The 16,863-nt window shown below is 39.8% G+C and overlaps 1 protein-coding gene across 4 annotated transcripts in view; it reads left to right on the forward strand.

Moving 5' to 3' along the window:
* The window catches only part of LOC309960937 (RE1-silencing transcription factor-like), a gene marked incomplete at its 5' end in the record, with an annotated part of 192,341 nt that overhangs the window by 81,129 nt on the left and 94,349 nt on the right, over nucleotides 1–16,863 (forward strand). The gene's annotated exons all lie outside the window — the stretch shown is intronic.

Here is a 16,863-nt window from a genome sequence, read left to right on the forward strand (position 1 = left end):
CAGCATCTTCTCTATCCCAGGAACTGTTTTGGGGATGAACTTAACAAAGGCGTCCCTGCTGTCTGGAAGCTTTCCAGTGTAGGTGTTGGGGGAGAGGTAACAGGGAACTCCAAAACAAGTGAATACAATAATTTCTAAAATTAGGTGCTAGAGAGTTGGGAGCGGGGAGGAGAAGACTTTCCATTGGGAGGTCAGGAAAGGCCTTTCAGAGGTGGCATTTAAGCTGAAAGCTAAAGGATGAGAAGGAAGCCTGGTGAAGACCTTGAGGACAGATATTCCAGGCTCAAGAAAAAGCAAGTGCAGAGATCTGGACAAGGTCATGAACATGTGTGGTCATGTAGGCCATGATAAGGGGTTTGGATTTGTTCCTGTTGCAGTGGGAAGCCAGTGGAGGATTTTAAGCAGGGGCATGGCCCTGATATGACTTACATCTTAAGAGATTGGATGAAGAATGGAGGAGATAGGTAAGAGCGGAGGCAGGGGGACAAATTAGGTGGCTTTTACAGTAAGGGATGATGGCAGCTGGAATTAATGGATAATAGGGGACTGGTGAGAAATAGATTCAGGATGTCTTTTGGAGGTGGAACCAACTGGAGTGAGGAGAAGAACCAAGGATGCTTCCTGGGATTTTGTCCTGAGCCGGTGGATGTGTGGTGATGCCATTTCTGTGATGAAGAACATTTGGAGAGGATGCTATTAGACCTCCAAGTTGGAATCACAAATTTGGAGCTGGATATATACCTCAATAAAAAAATTAAATATAAAATTATATGCATGTATCATTAAAAATATTTTAATTGAGGTATAGTTGATGTACAATGTTATATAAGTTTCAGGTATACAGCATAGTGATTCACAGTTTTTAAAGGTTATACTCCATTTATAGTTATTATAAAATATTGGCTATATTACTTGTGTGGTGTGATATATCCTTATAGCTTATTTATTTATTTATTAAAAATTTTTTTTTGGCTGTGTTGTGTCTTTGTCGCTGCATGCAGGCTTTCTCTAGTGGCGAGCAGGGGCTACTCTTCGTTGCGGTGAGTGGGCTTCTCACTGCAGTGGCTCCTCTTGTTGTGGAGCATGGGCTCTAGGAGCACAGGCTTCAGTAGTTGTGGCACACGGGCTCAGTAATTGTGGCTCACAGGCTCTAGAGCGCAGGCTCAGTAGTTGTGGCACATGGGCTTAGTTGCTCCACGACATGTGGGATCTTCCCGGACCAGGGCTTGAACCCGTGTCCCCTGCATTGGCAGGCGGATTCTTAACCACTGTGCTACCAGGGAAGTCCCACTTATTCATTTTATATGTAGTAGTTTGTACCTCTTAATCCCCTAACCCTATCTTGCCTCTTCCCTCCTCCTTCTCTCCACTGGTAACCACTAGTTTGTTCTCCATATCTGTGAGTCTGTTTCTTTTTTGTTGTATTTACTAGTTTGTTTTATCTTTTAGATTCCACATTTAAGTGGTATCATACAGTATTCATCTTTCTCTGTCTGACTTATTTCACTTAGCATAATATCCTACAAGTCCATTCATGTTTTCGCAAATGGCAAATTTTTATTCTTCTTTATCGCTGAGTAATATTCCATTTTATATATGTACCACTTCTTCTTTATCCATTCATCTGTTGATGGACATTTAAGTTGCTTCCATATCTTGGCAATTGCAAATAATGCTGCTATGGGGCTTCCCTGGTGGGGCAGTGGTTAAGAATCCACCTGCCGATGCAGGGGACACAGGTTCGAGCCCTGGAATATCCCATATGCCGCGGAGCAACTAAGCCCGTGCGCCACAACTACTGAGCCTGCGCTCTAGAGCCGTGAGCCACAACTACTGAGCCCACGAACCACAACTACTGAAGCCTGTGCACCTAGAGCCCATGCTCTGCAGCAAGAGAAGCCACCGCAGTGAGAAGCCTGTGCACTGCAATGAAGAGTAGCCCCCGTTCGCCACAACTAGAGAAAGCCCTCGGACAGCAACGAAGACCCAACACAGCCAAAAATAAATGAATAAAGTAAGTAAATTAAAAAAGAAATAATAATGCTGCTATGAACATTGGGGTGCATGTACCTTTTTAAATTAGTGTTTTCATTTTTTTTGTATAAATACCTAGGAGTGGAATTGCTGGATCATATGGTAGTTCTGTTTTTAGTTTTTTGGAAACCTCCATACTATTTTCCACAGTGGTTGCACCAATATACATTCCCACCAATAGTGTATGAAGGGTTCCTTTTCTCCACAACCTCCCCAGCATTTGTTATTTGTAGTGTTTTTGATGATAGCCCTTCTGGCATGTATCATTTTTTATTGAAATAATTAAAATTTAAGAAATTTAACAGGGGACTTCCCTGGTGGCGCAGTGGATAAGACTCTGTGCTCCCAATGCAGGGTGCCCAGGTTCAATCCCTGGTCAGGGAACTAGATCCCACATGCATGCCACAACTAAGAGTTCACATGCCATAACTAAGAGTTCACATGCCACAACTAAGGAGACCGCATGCTGCAACTAAAGAGCCTACTTGCCACAACTAAGGAGCCTGTGAGCCACAACTAAGGAGCCCACCTGCCACAACTAAGACCCAGCGCAACCAAATTAATTAATTAAGTTTTAAAATAAAGAAATTTAACAAATAATGAAAGGTTATTCTGAGACATATACATCAATGCCCTCCAACAGGACCTCATATAGTATTTCAGAATATTTATTTACCGATTTTTTTCCCTTGAGAAGGTCCCATTGACATATTTACTTATTCTAAATACAGACTTTGGTAGTTATTCAGCGAATATTAATAAGTTTAGGGAAGAGAAATAATTTGGCCAAAGAGGCACAACAAGTTAGTGCATAGATCTGTTTCTTTTCCAACCCTTATGCATATGTGTCAATGTTGATCTGTGACATACTTCCTGGTTCAGTCAGGGTCTAGTCTGGAAAACACAAGCCTCACTAGGTATTTCACCAGAGAGAATTTAATATGAGAACTTGGCCAGGCTAGAATTGGAGAACTGAAAAAAGCAGAAAGGGAACCATGAGGTAACACACAGAGATAGTAACTTCAGGATATGGGCATCATCCCTAAGTCTGGGGGAACAAAGGGAAGAATCTGGGATTCGCAGAAACTAGCAGTTTGGAGGAGAGGCCCTGGAAAGCTGGAACTCAGACCTCTGAGCGGGGGTGCTACCTGGCTGGTGCTGGTGGGTGTAAGGGCCATGATGAGACAGTTTGTTTGTTTTTTTTAATTTCTTTATTTTTGGCTACATTGAGCCTTTGTGGCGGCGAGCAGGGGCTACTCTTTGTTGTGGTGTGCGGGCTTCTCATTGTGGTGGCTTCTCTTGTTGTAGAGCATGGGTTCTAGGCATGTGGGCTTCAGTAGTTGTGGTGCACGGGCTCAGTAGTTGCAGCGCATGGGCTTAGTTGCTCCACAGCATGTGGGAGCTTCCCGGACCAGGGCTTGAACCTGTGTCCCCTGCATTGGCAGGTGGATTCTTAACCACTGCTCCACCAGGGATGTCCAATGAGGCAGTTTTGAGAATGTGTGACAAAGCTGGAGACTGGAACCAGCTGCTATTGCCAATGGCCATAGCTGGGGCACCACTGAAAGAAACAGCAAGTCCCTCCTCCATCCCCTTGACTTGCAGTCACCCCCTGACACATCCCTATTGGCAGAAGAAGCCAGCTAGCAAAGCAGATGGGAGGTCTGCAGAAATCTATCATCACAGAGTCTGGAAGGCTGGTTTTAGAGCTGACATACTACAACCTAATGACTGGCACTGTCACATGCCCTACCCCTTGACTTTAGCAACCTCAGGTACAGGGACAAGAAGACAGTGTGCAGTTTTGTTTTTGTTTTTGTTTTTGCGGTACGCGGGCCTCTCACTGTTGTGGCCTCTCCTGTTGCGGAGCACAGGCTCCGGACGTGCAGGCTCAGCGGCCATGGCTCACAGGCCTAGCCACTCTGCAGCATGTGGGATCTTCCCGGACTGGGGCACGAACCCGTGTCCCCTGCATCGGCAGGCGGACTCTCAACCACTGCGCCACCAGGGAAGCCTGACAATGTGCAGTTTTAAACTCTACCTGGAACTGTGCATAGCTAAAGTTCTGGCTAGTGTCCTATTGAGGTCAGAGCGTAAATTTGAAATGGATGTTAATACTTTTCTGAGATACGTAATGTAAATTCTTTGAACAATGGTCATAAAATGGAGATGACTTATTTTGCTGACTTTCATACAAAAATATTTTCTTAAATTTGTGGGATTTCTATTACCAAATAACATAGACACTTGCTTATAAACACCTTCACATTTGATGTTCAGGAACACAAACTGAAATCTGAGCACAGACTCAGGAACACTTAGAGTTGTGTTAGCAGGAATTTCAGCTTCAAAAAGAAAGCCATTTACCCCTCAAGGTAGATTTCTTATAAATTGATGTGGGTGGACGCTGCTGCCTTTATGTTATTTTGTTCCAAACAGTTGATATCACACCTTAGAAATATTTTATACCAGGGTGCTTTTCACATAGTTGTGTGAGCATTTGTCAGCTAAGAATAAGAGTTGACAAAAAATTTTCTGTAAAGGGCCTGAGAGTAAGTACTTTAGACTTTCTGGATCATGCAGTCTGTCACAACTCATCACTTCTGCCATTCTAGTGCAAAAGCAGGCAGATTATGTATGAGTCAGCAAATGGACGTGGCTGCATTCCAGCAAAACTTTACAGAAACAGGCATCAGGCCATATTTAGACTGTGGACCATAGTTTACTGACCCCTGAACAAATATGCTGAACAAAAATGGCCAATGCAACCATTGTCATGTTAGTAAGACAAAGAGCAAGGTAGGAGATTTGTTCTGCAGTTCTGTGGTTAATGCTTGTTGCTTTGTTTTTAGTCCTTCTTTAGGTATTCACTACTGCTTAGGTCTCCACAGCTCCAAATGAATGAACATTCGATAAATTACCTAGGCAATGTTGGTAAAATAAAAATCGTTTTTCAGCCCTGTATATGGTCCCTTCATTCAAAATCATTTTTCTTTTATCCTGAATCATCTGGTCGATTGTGCCTCTAGGAAGTGTGACATTTAACTTTAGTGTCTGTCACTTGCTGCTCTTCTGCCTCTGATTACAGGTGCTGGTGAATCTTCTGAAATTATGCAATCTGAAGGTGCTTTTACTGTTTCTAATGCTACAACCAAATAAGAAATCTTACATACAAACCCCATCATAGGATATCATCCAGTCCATATTTAATTATTGATACTAGGCTTTTAAAAGGCATCCATAAGCATAAAAAGGAAGTCTTGTTACACTAAAATTAACTCAAAATGGAATGTGGATTTAAATGTAAAACATGAAATTTTAAAATTTTAGAGAAGGGCTTCCCTGGTGGTGCAGTGGTTGAGAATCCACCTGCCAATGCAGGGGACGTGGGTTCGAGCCCTGGTCCGGGAAGATTCCACATGCCACGGAGCACCTAAGCCCATGTGCCACAACTACTGAGCCTGCGTTCTACAGCCCTTGAGCCACAACTACTGAAGCCAGCGCGCCTAGAGCCCGTGCTCTGCAACAAGAGAAGCCATTGCAATGAGAAGCCTGCACACCACAACGAAGAGTAGCCCCCGCTCACCGCAACTAGAGACAGCCCGCGCACAGTAACGAAGACCCAATGCAGCCAAAAATAAATAAATAAGATTTTAGAGAAAAACATAGGAGAAAAATTTCAGAACCTAGGCAAGGAGTTCTTAGACTTGACATAAAAGCATGGTTCATAAAAAGACAAATTGATAAATTGGACTTCATCAAAATTAAAAACTTTTGTTCTGCAAAAAAAACCCTGTAAAGAGAATGAAAAGACAAACTACAGATTGGGAGAAAATATTTGCAAACCACATATCCAACAATGGACTTATATCTAGAATATGTAAAGAGATCTCAAAACTCCAGAGCAAAACAACAATCTGATTAGAAAATGGGCAAAAGATATGAACAGACATTTCACTGGAAAGGATATACAGATGGCAAATAAACACATGAAAAGAGGTCCAACATCATTAATCATTAGGAGAATGCAACTTAAAATCACAATGAGTTGTCATTATATATCTATCAGAATAGCTAAAATAAAAAATATTAGTCACATCAAATGCTGTCAAGGATGTGGAGAAGCCAGATCACTCGTTGGTGGGAAAGTAAACTGGTACAGCTACTCTGAAATATAGTTTGGCAGTTTTTAAAAAAAATGAAGCATACAAGTACCATACAATCCAGCAACAGCGCTCTTTGGCATTTATCCCACAGAAGTGAAAACTTATTTTTACACAAAAATCTATACATGAATGTTTATAGCAGCTTTATTGCTAATAGCCAAAAACTGGAAACAACCTAAATATCCTTCAGCAGGTGAATAGTTAAACAAACTGTGGTACATTCATACCATGGAATACTACTCAACAAAAGGAATTGACAAAAAAAAAGACAAAAAAAAAAAAAAGGAATTGACAACTGATATAGGTAACAATTTGGATGGATCTCAAGGGCTTTATGCTGAATTTTAAAAATCCAGCTTCAAAAAGTTACTTACTGTAGAATATTTACATTTGACCCTTGAACAGCTCAGGGGTGCTGACATCCCATACAGTTGAAATATAACTTTACCCACCTTTGTATCCATGGTTCTGCATCCGTAGATTCAACCAACCACAGATTGTGTAGTACTGTAGTACTTGTTTGAAAAAAATTTGTGTATAAGCGGACCGATGTAGTTCAAACCCATGTTATTAAATGGTCAACTATATATAACATTATTGAAATGATGAAACTAAAGAGATGATAAACAGATTAGTGATTGCCAAGAGCTGAGGTTGGGGGTAGGGGTAGGAAAAATGGCTGTGGCTCTTTCAAAAGTAGCATGAGAGATCCATGTGATGGAATTGTTCTGTAGATTCAGTGGGTCACAGGAATCTAAAGATGTTATACAATTGCATAGAATTCAGTGCACACATGCAAATGGATATGGATAAAACTGGTGAAATCTGAATAAAGTTGGTGGATTGTATTAGTGTCAGTTTCAGGTTTTGAAGTTGTACCAAAATCATGCAAGATGTTACCACTGGGGCAACCTGCGCAAAAGGTATATGAGAGCTCTCTGTATTATTTTTTACAACTGCATACAAATCTATAATTATCTTAAGTTATAAAGCATAAAAAGAAGTGAAGCTCTAAAAATTGTATGAGGAATCTGAATAGTAAAGGAACATCATCATTAGTTAAATTAACCTGAATAATTAATGTTGATCTAGCAAATTGTGGTGGCTTTAACTCTGTGTTGAGGATATGTAATTTTATTATTCTCCATAAGGAAGGGCAGTTTGTTAAGCATAAAGTAATATGATATAATGTTTAATGTGACTTAATATTTAGACTTTTCTAAGACTTTCAACTGAACAGATTCATAAATGCATATGAAAACAATCTTTTGTCAAAGTGTATCCTGATTATTTTACAGAACACAATCACCACAAACAAAATGACTGTATGACTTAGAAATAAATAATGCTAAAATACCTTAACTTTTTCCCCTGCTTTACACAGAGTATTGTGACATTATGTGTTCTGATGTTTTTAAGTTAGTTTCTGGTTAGCTATATATGCTTCTAGTTAGCTGGAAAACAGAGAAATATAGCGGTCAAAACTGAGAATTTATCAAAAACATTTTTGCTAGCTTATTACGTACATGGTTCTCAGAATTTTTAAAAAACTGATCATCAGGGACTTCCCTGTTGGTGCAGTGGTTAAGAATCTTCCTGCCAATGCAGGGGACACAGGTTCGAGCTCTGGTCCCGAAAGATCCCACATGCCGCAGAGCAACTAAGCCTGTGTGCCACAGCTACTGAGCCCACGTGCCACGGCTACTGAAGCCTATGTGCCTAGAGCCCTTGCTCCCCAACAAGAGACGCCACTGCAATGAGAAGCCCGTGCACCACGACGAGGAGTAACCCCTGATCGCTGCAGCTAGAGAAAGCCTGCGTGCCGCAACAAAGACCCAAAGCAGCCAAAAAAAGAAAAAAACAACAAAAAAACTAATCATCAGTAAAGTTAAATTGTATATCTTTGGAAAGAATTCTCAAATATTTATGACTTTTACCACAGAGGTACTTTGAGAGTCCCTTCCCCCACTTTAAAAAAAAATGTATTTTATTTTTGGCTGTGTTGGGTCTTCGTTTCTGCGTGCAAGCTTTCTCTAGTTGCGGCGAGTGGGGGCTACTCCTCGTTGTAGTGAGCAGGCTTCTCATTGCGGTGGCTTCTCTTGTTGCTGAGCACAGGCTCTAGGTGCACAGGCTTCAGTAGTTGTGGTGCGTGGGCTCAGTAGTTGTGGCCCGCAGGCTCTGGAGCGCAGGCTCAGTAGTTGTGGTGCAGGGGCTTAGTTGGTCTGCGGCATGTGGGTTCTTCCTGGACCAGGGATTGAACCCGTGTCCCCTGCATTGGCAGGCAGATTCTTAACCACCACACCACCAGGGAAGCCCCCCCAACTTTTTTTTAAAGTGGGCACTCTGCATGATCACAATTTGCAAATTACAGAAAAAGAATTTTTTTAAGATAAGTAATTACTTTTGAATGAAACCATCCCTACTATCCAGAAGGATAAATGATCCTAGAAACGTCACACTCATTTCATGCATTCATCCATTCCACAAATATTTACAAAATATTTATATATGCAGTCCTAAGAATCAGATTTAGCAGTGAATAAAACATACATCAGAATCAAAATCTCTGCCCTCTAGGAGCTTACATTCCAGTGATATTACTGTGATAAAAAACCCAGTTAAAACAACAACAAAAGACTCTTCAAATATAGTCACAATCAATGTATAACCTACTCCTAATTGATTATACAAGAGCTATGGATCAGAGAATTTTTTAAAAAATTTAATCAGTGTAGTAAATCAGGCCGTATAAATACCAAAAAATGTATGTTGTCGCTCCTAAGCCCATCTTGGACCAGCATGTTATCAAATCTCATCTAAACAGAAGTTATAGAAGCACCACAGTCACTGTGGAAAACTTTAACTGGCTCCGCTGAATCAAATCCAAACCTTTGGGGGGTTTTGGAATATACAATTACTTTTCACAAAAATTTTGTTATTTATGTTAACAAATAATGAATTGTTTATTATTATTTTAAATGACTTAATAAATATTTTCTAAATTTCTTAGTTTTAATTTCTAATAGTATTAAATATTGATAGACACAACAGGAAACACTCTTCAGGATCTTCAATAATTTTTAAAAATATAAAAATTTGATTTTGGAGATCAAAATATTGGAGATCAATTGCCAAATGAAATAATGCTATCCCCATTTTATAGTTAGAGTAAATAGGCCCCAAAAGATCAGGAAGATGTAAAAGACAAGGCTAATTCAATCTTGTTTTCCTTTCTATTCAGCTCTGTGATGGAGATATTCACTTCATCCTCTGAAACTAACATGAGTAGAATTCTACTATATTAAGTCAGCTTTGGCAACCTGACATGCGTACTTCTATTGCCTCTGTCATCAAATTTAAATTTTTAAGAAAAATTATCCAAAATATGGAAATAAAGCAAAATATTACTATGTGCTTTTGCAAAGTCATACTAGAGCATTGTCTAAGAAGCCTGCAAGGAGATCGTGAGATTCTAGGAGCTATGATCTTATATGGCTTATTATTTACTACTGATAGGGTCTAGAGTCTATAGTTAGATCTTAATTTGTAGATATTATAAATGACTTTGTCAGGCAGAAAAGATTATGCCAAAGGTTACTGTTTTATTGATCTCTCGACAAAAAGCAGTGTTCCATTTAATTTTCATTCTTATTCCAACACTCTTTTTTCCATAGACTGTATATTTACCAGTCTTCTCTCTTCTCCTTGAACTGGGTTTACCATCCTGCTGGTTCCCTCACTAATGAGTTAAATAAGAGGAGTAAATAAGAGGCCAGTTTGTCTAGCATATGGGGAAGGGAGTGTTTCCAATTTGGGAAGACCAGCATGTGCAAAAGCTTCATGACTCCTTTAGAGAATTTCAAGAGGTTCAATGTGGCTAAAACTGTGCTTCTCAGACTTTGATATGCATGTGAATCACTTAGATTCAATAAGTCTGGGATAAGGCCCAAGGTTCTGTATTTCTACAAGTTCCCAGGTGAAGCTGATGCCATGAACCACACTTTAATTAACAAGGGGCTAGACCAGAGCATAGGTGTATGTGAGAATGTCCAGAGCTGAAGAGGGAAACTGAGGAAGATGAATGTGGATCTAGAATAGGCTCTCTAATAAAAATAATCATTTTTGACCATCTGCATCAAACAAAAGATTCCTAACTAAGCCCAAGCCGGTAGTTCATTCATTTGAAATAATATATCCCTCCAGCCCCATTTCAGTATAATTACGGAAGTGGGACTAGGCCTAGTGAGTAACTGCATGAAAACTGGCCTGGTTTTTTTGTTTTTGTTTTTGCCCCATGGCTTATGGGGTCTTAGTTCCCCTACCAGGGATCAAACCTGGGCCCACGGCAGTGAAAGCATCCTAGCCATTGGCCTGCCAAGGAATTCCCATTAGTCCTGTATTCGTGTTCTCCCTCAGCTCGTTGTTTAGTTGAGCTCAGCTGTATTTGGTGATGCCTACTGCCATCTAGTGGAAATGAATTGACATTTTAACTAGTGCTTGATTTCTATGGTACTTTAGTTTTCAAAGTGCTCATTTTATCTTAACGGTAACCTGTGAAGTAGACATTGTTTTCCAGTTTGTTTTAACTTTTTAGAACTAGTTAATATTAATGAGCTTACTGTGACCCAGGCCCTGTACATGAATGATCTTACTTATTCCCTGTATCAATTTCGTGCGATCCATGGATATTGCCTGTGTTGTTATTCCATTTACAGATGAGAAAGCTAAGACAGAGAATTTAAGAAACATGCCCAAACTCCAACAGCTAATCAGGATTCAAACCCAGGGGAGGCACACATCACTAACATAAACCTTCTCCTCCTTCTCTTCCTCCCCACCCCTCCTCCTCCCTCATCTGCATCTTCATCATCTTCATTATCACAAACCGTTGTGATTATGTGCCAGGCATTTTCCTAAGCCCTTTGCAGGTATTATATAATTTAATTCTCACAACCACTCTTATGAGTTAAGTATAATTATTATTCCCACTTCATAGATGAGGAAATCAAGGCACAGAGGAGTTAAGCAAGTTATCCAAGGTCACCAGCTAGGAAAAGCATGGCCAGAATTGGAACCCAGAGAATCTTGGGTTTTGTTTTAATATTTTAAAAAATTTAAATAAAATTAAAATTTGATTCTCTGAAGTCTATGGAGTGAATCTCTTCTTCCTCATTTCTTGTTTTCCAGATTTATTGAGATATCATTGACATATAACATTGTGCAAGTTTAAGTATACAATATGATTATTTGATACACATAATGTATGTGAAATGATTACCACAAAAAAGTTAATTAACATATCCATCACCTCAATCACAAATTTTATGTATGTGTGATGAGAACATTTAAAAATCTACTCTCAGCAACTTTCAAGTATATAATACAACATTATTAATTCTGCAGTCACCATGCTGTTCCCCAGAACTTGTTCATCTTATAACTGGAAGTTTGTACCCTTTGGCCAACATCTCCCCATTATCACTACCCATACAGCACCTGTAAATCACCATTCTATTCTCTGTTTCTTTGAGTTTGACTTCTTTTTAGATTCCACATGTAACTGAGATCACACAGTACTTGTCTTTCTTTGACTGACTTATTTCACTTACCATAATGCCCTCAAGGGAACCCCAGGGAGTATTATTCCAGAGCCCCATACTCTCAACCAGTAATCAATTTAAGAAATAAAGTTAATTTGCTCCTCCCAATTACAAAATTAATACATATTTAGAAAAGCAGAAAGAAAAAAATCACTCAAAGTTCTGTCTCCCAAACACAATCAAAATTAATATTTGGTGTCTTACTCCTAGCCATAATTCTAAGCTACTTTGATTTTAATGTAGTTGTGATCATACTATAAAAACCATTTTGTGTTCTGCTTCTTTTATTTAACATTTTAACTTAGGCATTTCCAATATCCCCAAACTCTTCAGAATTGTTACCATGAATAGGTCCTTTATTAACATTATAACTTGTGTAATGCCTTCTATGGGTCAGGTACTGGTGCAAGGAATTTCTGTGTATTTACTCCTTTAATCTTTACAACAAACCCCACAGGATAGAGAGTATTTTTAGCCCTATTTTAGATGAGGAAACAGAGGCACAGCTGGTAAGTGACATAACTCGGATATGAACCTCCACAGCGTGCATGCCATCATCTCACTGTGGAAGCAAGGATTTAAATTGTTTATATATATATATATATTTAAATATTTTATTTATTTATTGGGTTGTGCCAGGTCTTAGTTGTGGCTCGCCAGCTCCTTAGTTGTGGCATGCGAACTCTTAGTTGCAGCATGCATGTGGGATCTAGTTCTCTGACCAGGGATCGAACCCGGGCCCCCTGCATTGGAAGCTCAGAGTCTTAACCACTGTGCCGCCAGGGAAGTCCCTAAATTGTTTATATTTTTAATCAGTTACTGAAAACCACATGGAGAAGCACTAAGACGGTCTTTAACCATTAAATTATAAGAAACCTTTATGCAAAAAAATACTAATAATGATGATAATTAATGTGTTGCTTATTAAACAGACAAATTTTGCATACAATTAGATAAAGCCCAGAAAATAGAGGAGAGTACTAATAGTCACCATTTAGCAAGTGAAAGCTGTATACTTTTACATACTTTAATCTTCACTGCAACCCTGAGAAATAGTTAATATTGTTCCCTGTTCACGTGATGAGGAAAGGAAGCCAGAGAGGGGTAATTTGCTGAAGATCACAAATCTAATACTTGCTGAATTGAGGTTCATACAGTGATTTTTTTCACTTTAAAAAAATTCCTTAAGTTCTCACCTGCATGCTAAACTCTAGAGCTGCATTGTCCAATACTGTAGCCACTAGCCATGTAGCTATTAAACACTTGAAATGTGGCTGGTGTGAAGTGAGATGTGCTGCAAGGGTAAAATGCACACTGAATTTCAAAAATTTACTACAAAAAAAGGAGTGTAAAACATTTCAGTAATTTTTATATGGGTTACACGTTGAAATTATAACACTTTGGATATATTGAGTTAAATGAATGCTACGATGACAATGAATTTCACTTGTTTCTTTTCACTTTTTAAAATGTGGCTGCTAGAAATTTCAAATTACACTTGTGGTACACATTATATTTCTGTTGCTTAGTGCTGCTATAGACCAGCACCTCTTAAACTTTAGTGTGCAGATGAGTCACTTGGGAATCTGAATTAAAATGCAGATTCTTTTTTAAAAATTTATTTTATTGAAGTTTAGTTGATTTACAATGTTGCGTTAATTTCTACTGTACAGCAAAGTGAATCAGTTGTACCTATACATACATTCTTTCTCGTATCCTTTTTCATTATGATTTATCACAGGATATTGAATATAGTTCCCTACGCTATACAGTAGGACCTTATTGTTTAGCCATTATATATAATAGTTTGCATCTGCTAATCCCAAACTCCCAATCCATCCCCACTTGGCAACCACAAGTCTGTTCTCTATGTCTGTGAGCCTGTTTCTGTTTCATAGTTAAGTTCATTTTTGTCATATTTTAGATTCCACATTTATACGGTATGGTATTTGTATTTCTCTTTCTGACTTACTTCACTTAGTATGCTAATCTCTAGGGCCGTCCATGTTGCTGCAAATGACATTATTTTGTTCTTTTTTATGGCTGAGTGGTAGTATTCCATTGTATATAGGTACCACATTTTCTTTATCCATTCATCTTTTGATGGACATTTAGGTTGTTTCCATGTCTTGCCTATTGTAAATAGTGCTGCAATGAAGAGGGTGCATGGATCTTTTCAAATTATGGTTTTCTCCGGATATATGCCCAGGAGTGGGTTTGCAGGATCATACGGCAACTCTGTTTCTAGTTTTTCGTGGAACCTCATACTGTTTTCCATAGTGGCTGAACAAATTTACATTCCCACCAACAGTGTAGGAGGGTTCCCTTTTCTCCACACCCTTTCCAGCATTTGTTAATCTGCAGACTTTTTAATGATGGCCATTTTGACTGGTGTAAGGTGGTACCTCATTGCAGTTTTGATTTGCATTTCTCTAATAATTAGTGATGTTGAGAATCTTTTCATGTGCCTTTTGGCCATCTGTATGTCTTCTTTGGAGAGATGTGTATTTAGGTCTTCTGCCCAAAAAATACAGATTCTGATGCAGGAAGTCCAGGGTAGGACCTAAGATTCTGCGTTTCTAACGCACTCTCAATGAAACCAATTCTGCTGGTCCAGGTGGAACACGTTGAGGAGCAAGGCTCTAGATGGGAGGGAGGCGGGGGAGATCAGCATTAGAACCCTTAGCAACACCTGTGTTTGGGGGACTGAAGGGAGGCTCCGAGGCGCGGAAGGGGAGAGGTGGCCTGAGAAGGTCCTTGCAGAGCCAGGACGGTGTGTTGTTGGGGAGGCCAGGGTGGCAGCATGTCAAGGCGAAATAATCAACAGCAACGCCTGTGGAGAGACTAATCGGGGCCTTGCTGGTTTGTCGACGAAGACGCTACTGATGAATGCAGCGAGGACAGTTTCCGTGAGTAATGAAAACGGGAAGCATATGTCAGAATGTTGGGGAATAGGACAAGTGGACCTGGTCGCTCTCTTTTTTCCTAGAACGACAGGGAAAAAACAGTAGCTAAGGCTGATGTCAGGGGCAAGTGAGAGAAAGTGGGATGAGGAGTGTAATGGATTATGGGGACACTTGTTTGGTTTGATTTTGCAGGGGGGAGACCTGAGTCTATGACTTATGCAGAAAGGGAACGTTGTGAGGGAGAAGTTGGCCCAGAGAACATGGGCAACTTCTCTCCTAAGTAAAGGAACGGCCTCACTGAATGTCAGCTGTGAGGCCGTGCCAGGAATAAATATGACACAGCCTCTAGCTTCGAGGATCTCACAGTCTTGAGTACTAAGAGACCTGTGTGCCCCTTCCGTGAAGCCCTGAGAAGGCAGTAAAGCTGGCATGGATTAGTGACGAGCTGTGTTTTCTAAATGAAGCCCAATTCAAAAAAAAAATATGGTCCCCAATTTTCCTTACACTTACATTTAAGCATTTCTTATTTCTCCATCACTGGAGGGTTTCATTTTCAGGCTAAAATTTCACAAACATCACTAGTAGCACCCACTGCAGTGACCTTGGTAACTTGTATTTGTATTGTATTTGGTGACAATATCAAGTCTTTGAACAAATGTTGAGTGAGGTGACACCATATGGGGTTGGTGAAGAGATTAAGACACAGAGGCAGGGAAGAGATTTGGCAACAGAATACAGTCACAGACCAGGGACAACCATAAAAACTCTGGCTCCTTGGAAAATTGTACACTTGGTGGCAGCTAGAGGAGGCAGGCTGCCCTTTCAGTGGAAGCAGGTGGGAGTTGTGGACTAACGTGGCAATGTGCAGGGCCAGAGTGAGGGGAAGAGAGAGGCCGATGCTGTTGAACAATAATCAATATCAAGGCTTCATAAAACAAAGAGCTTTATTTGGGGTTTTAGGAATTGCGATTCAGGAGGCACATATTTGGGTAAAAACAAAAGAGTGTTGCAAGGAAGAGAAAGAGGGGCTTATAAAGTGAAAAACCACTACGTTTTTAAAGTTGTCTGGCAGAAATTATGATTGACTTTGATGCGTGAAGGAAATATTTGTCCTTAGGGATAGGCTGACATGCGTTATTTTAGGGTAAGGGTACAATAAGTATCTTGAGTTTCTGGAATATTAGGCAGATGTTCTGGATGCCTGCATTAATATTCCATCTGAGCTGAAATGTGCATAAGTCTTACTTTCTGAATGGTTTCCTGGCTCCATTTTTAATTTTAATTTTTAAAATATTTATTTATTTATTTGGCTGCACCTGGTCTTTGTTGTGGCACGTGGGATCTTCCTTGCCACGTGCAAATCTTGTTGCCATGTGTGGGATCTTCGTTGCGGCATGCGGGATCTTTAGTTGTGGCATGTGGGATCTAATTCCCTGACCAGGGATCAAACCTGGGCCCCCTGCATTGGGAGTGTGGAATCTTAGCCACTGGACCACCAGTGAAGTCCCTCCTGGCTACGTTTTAGAGAACTCTCTTAGCAGTACCCACTCCATTTTTTTTTCCTTTCATATTTCCCCCCTTTTGATGAAGATATTCCTTTTGGAAAGCATCAGTATTCAAACATTGGGTTATTTGGCATCAGCGTCTATTCCTTCTCACTGGGAAGACTCATTCCCAGAGAGTCATGTCCCACAGAGGAGGGAAAGAGGTAGTTGTGTGAAAGGTGTGCTTTTAGAGAGTTTATGGCCACCTTTGAGCAACAAGGGGCCATCTGGGAAGTGAGTCTTAGGCAGTGATCAAAACAGGAGAAATTCACAGACCTTCATTAGGAGGAATCGCATAGGAGTGATTAATTATCTCCAGACATCAAGCTATCATTATTCTTTTTAGTATTACTCCAAGACTGGTATTGGGTCATTCACAGCATTTGCTTTTTTCATGTAACTTATTAAGTGGGTGACATTAGATGATTTATCTGATATAAAACACAACATTCAGTTTGTATTATAGCACAGGTACTGCCTTGAGAGGCTATAGTAATGTCAAGAGTCATCCAGTTTTATAAGATTGCCTTTCCTATGAAATATACTTCAGAATTTAAAAGATTGATATCTTGTTGGCTGTCATTTAGGGCTTGTTGGGTAAATTTGGTTAAAA

This window comes from Leucopleurus acutus (assembly GCF_964270905.1).
Source record: "Leucopleurus acutus genome assembly, chromosome: 4".
NCBI lineage: Eukaryota > Metazoa > Chordata > Mammalia > Artiodactyla > Delphinidae > Leucopleurus > Leucopleurus acutus.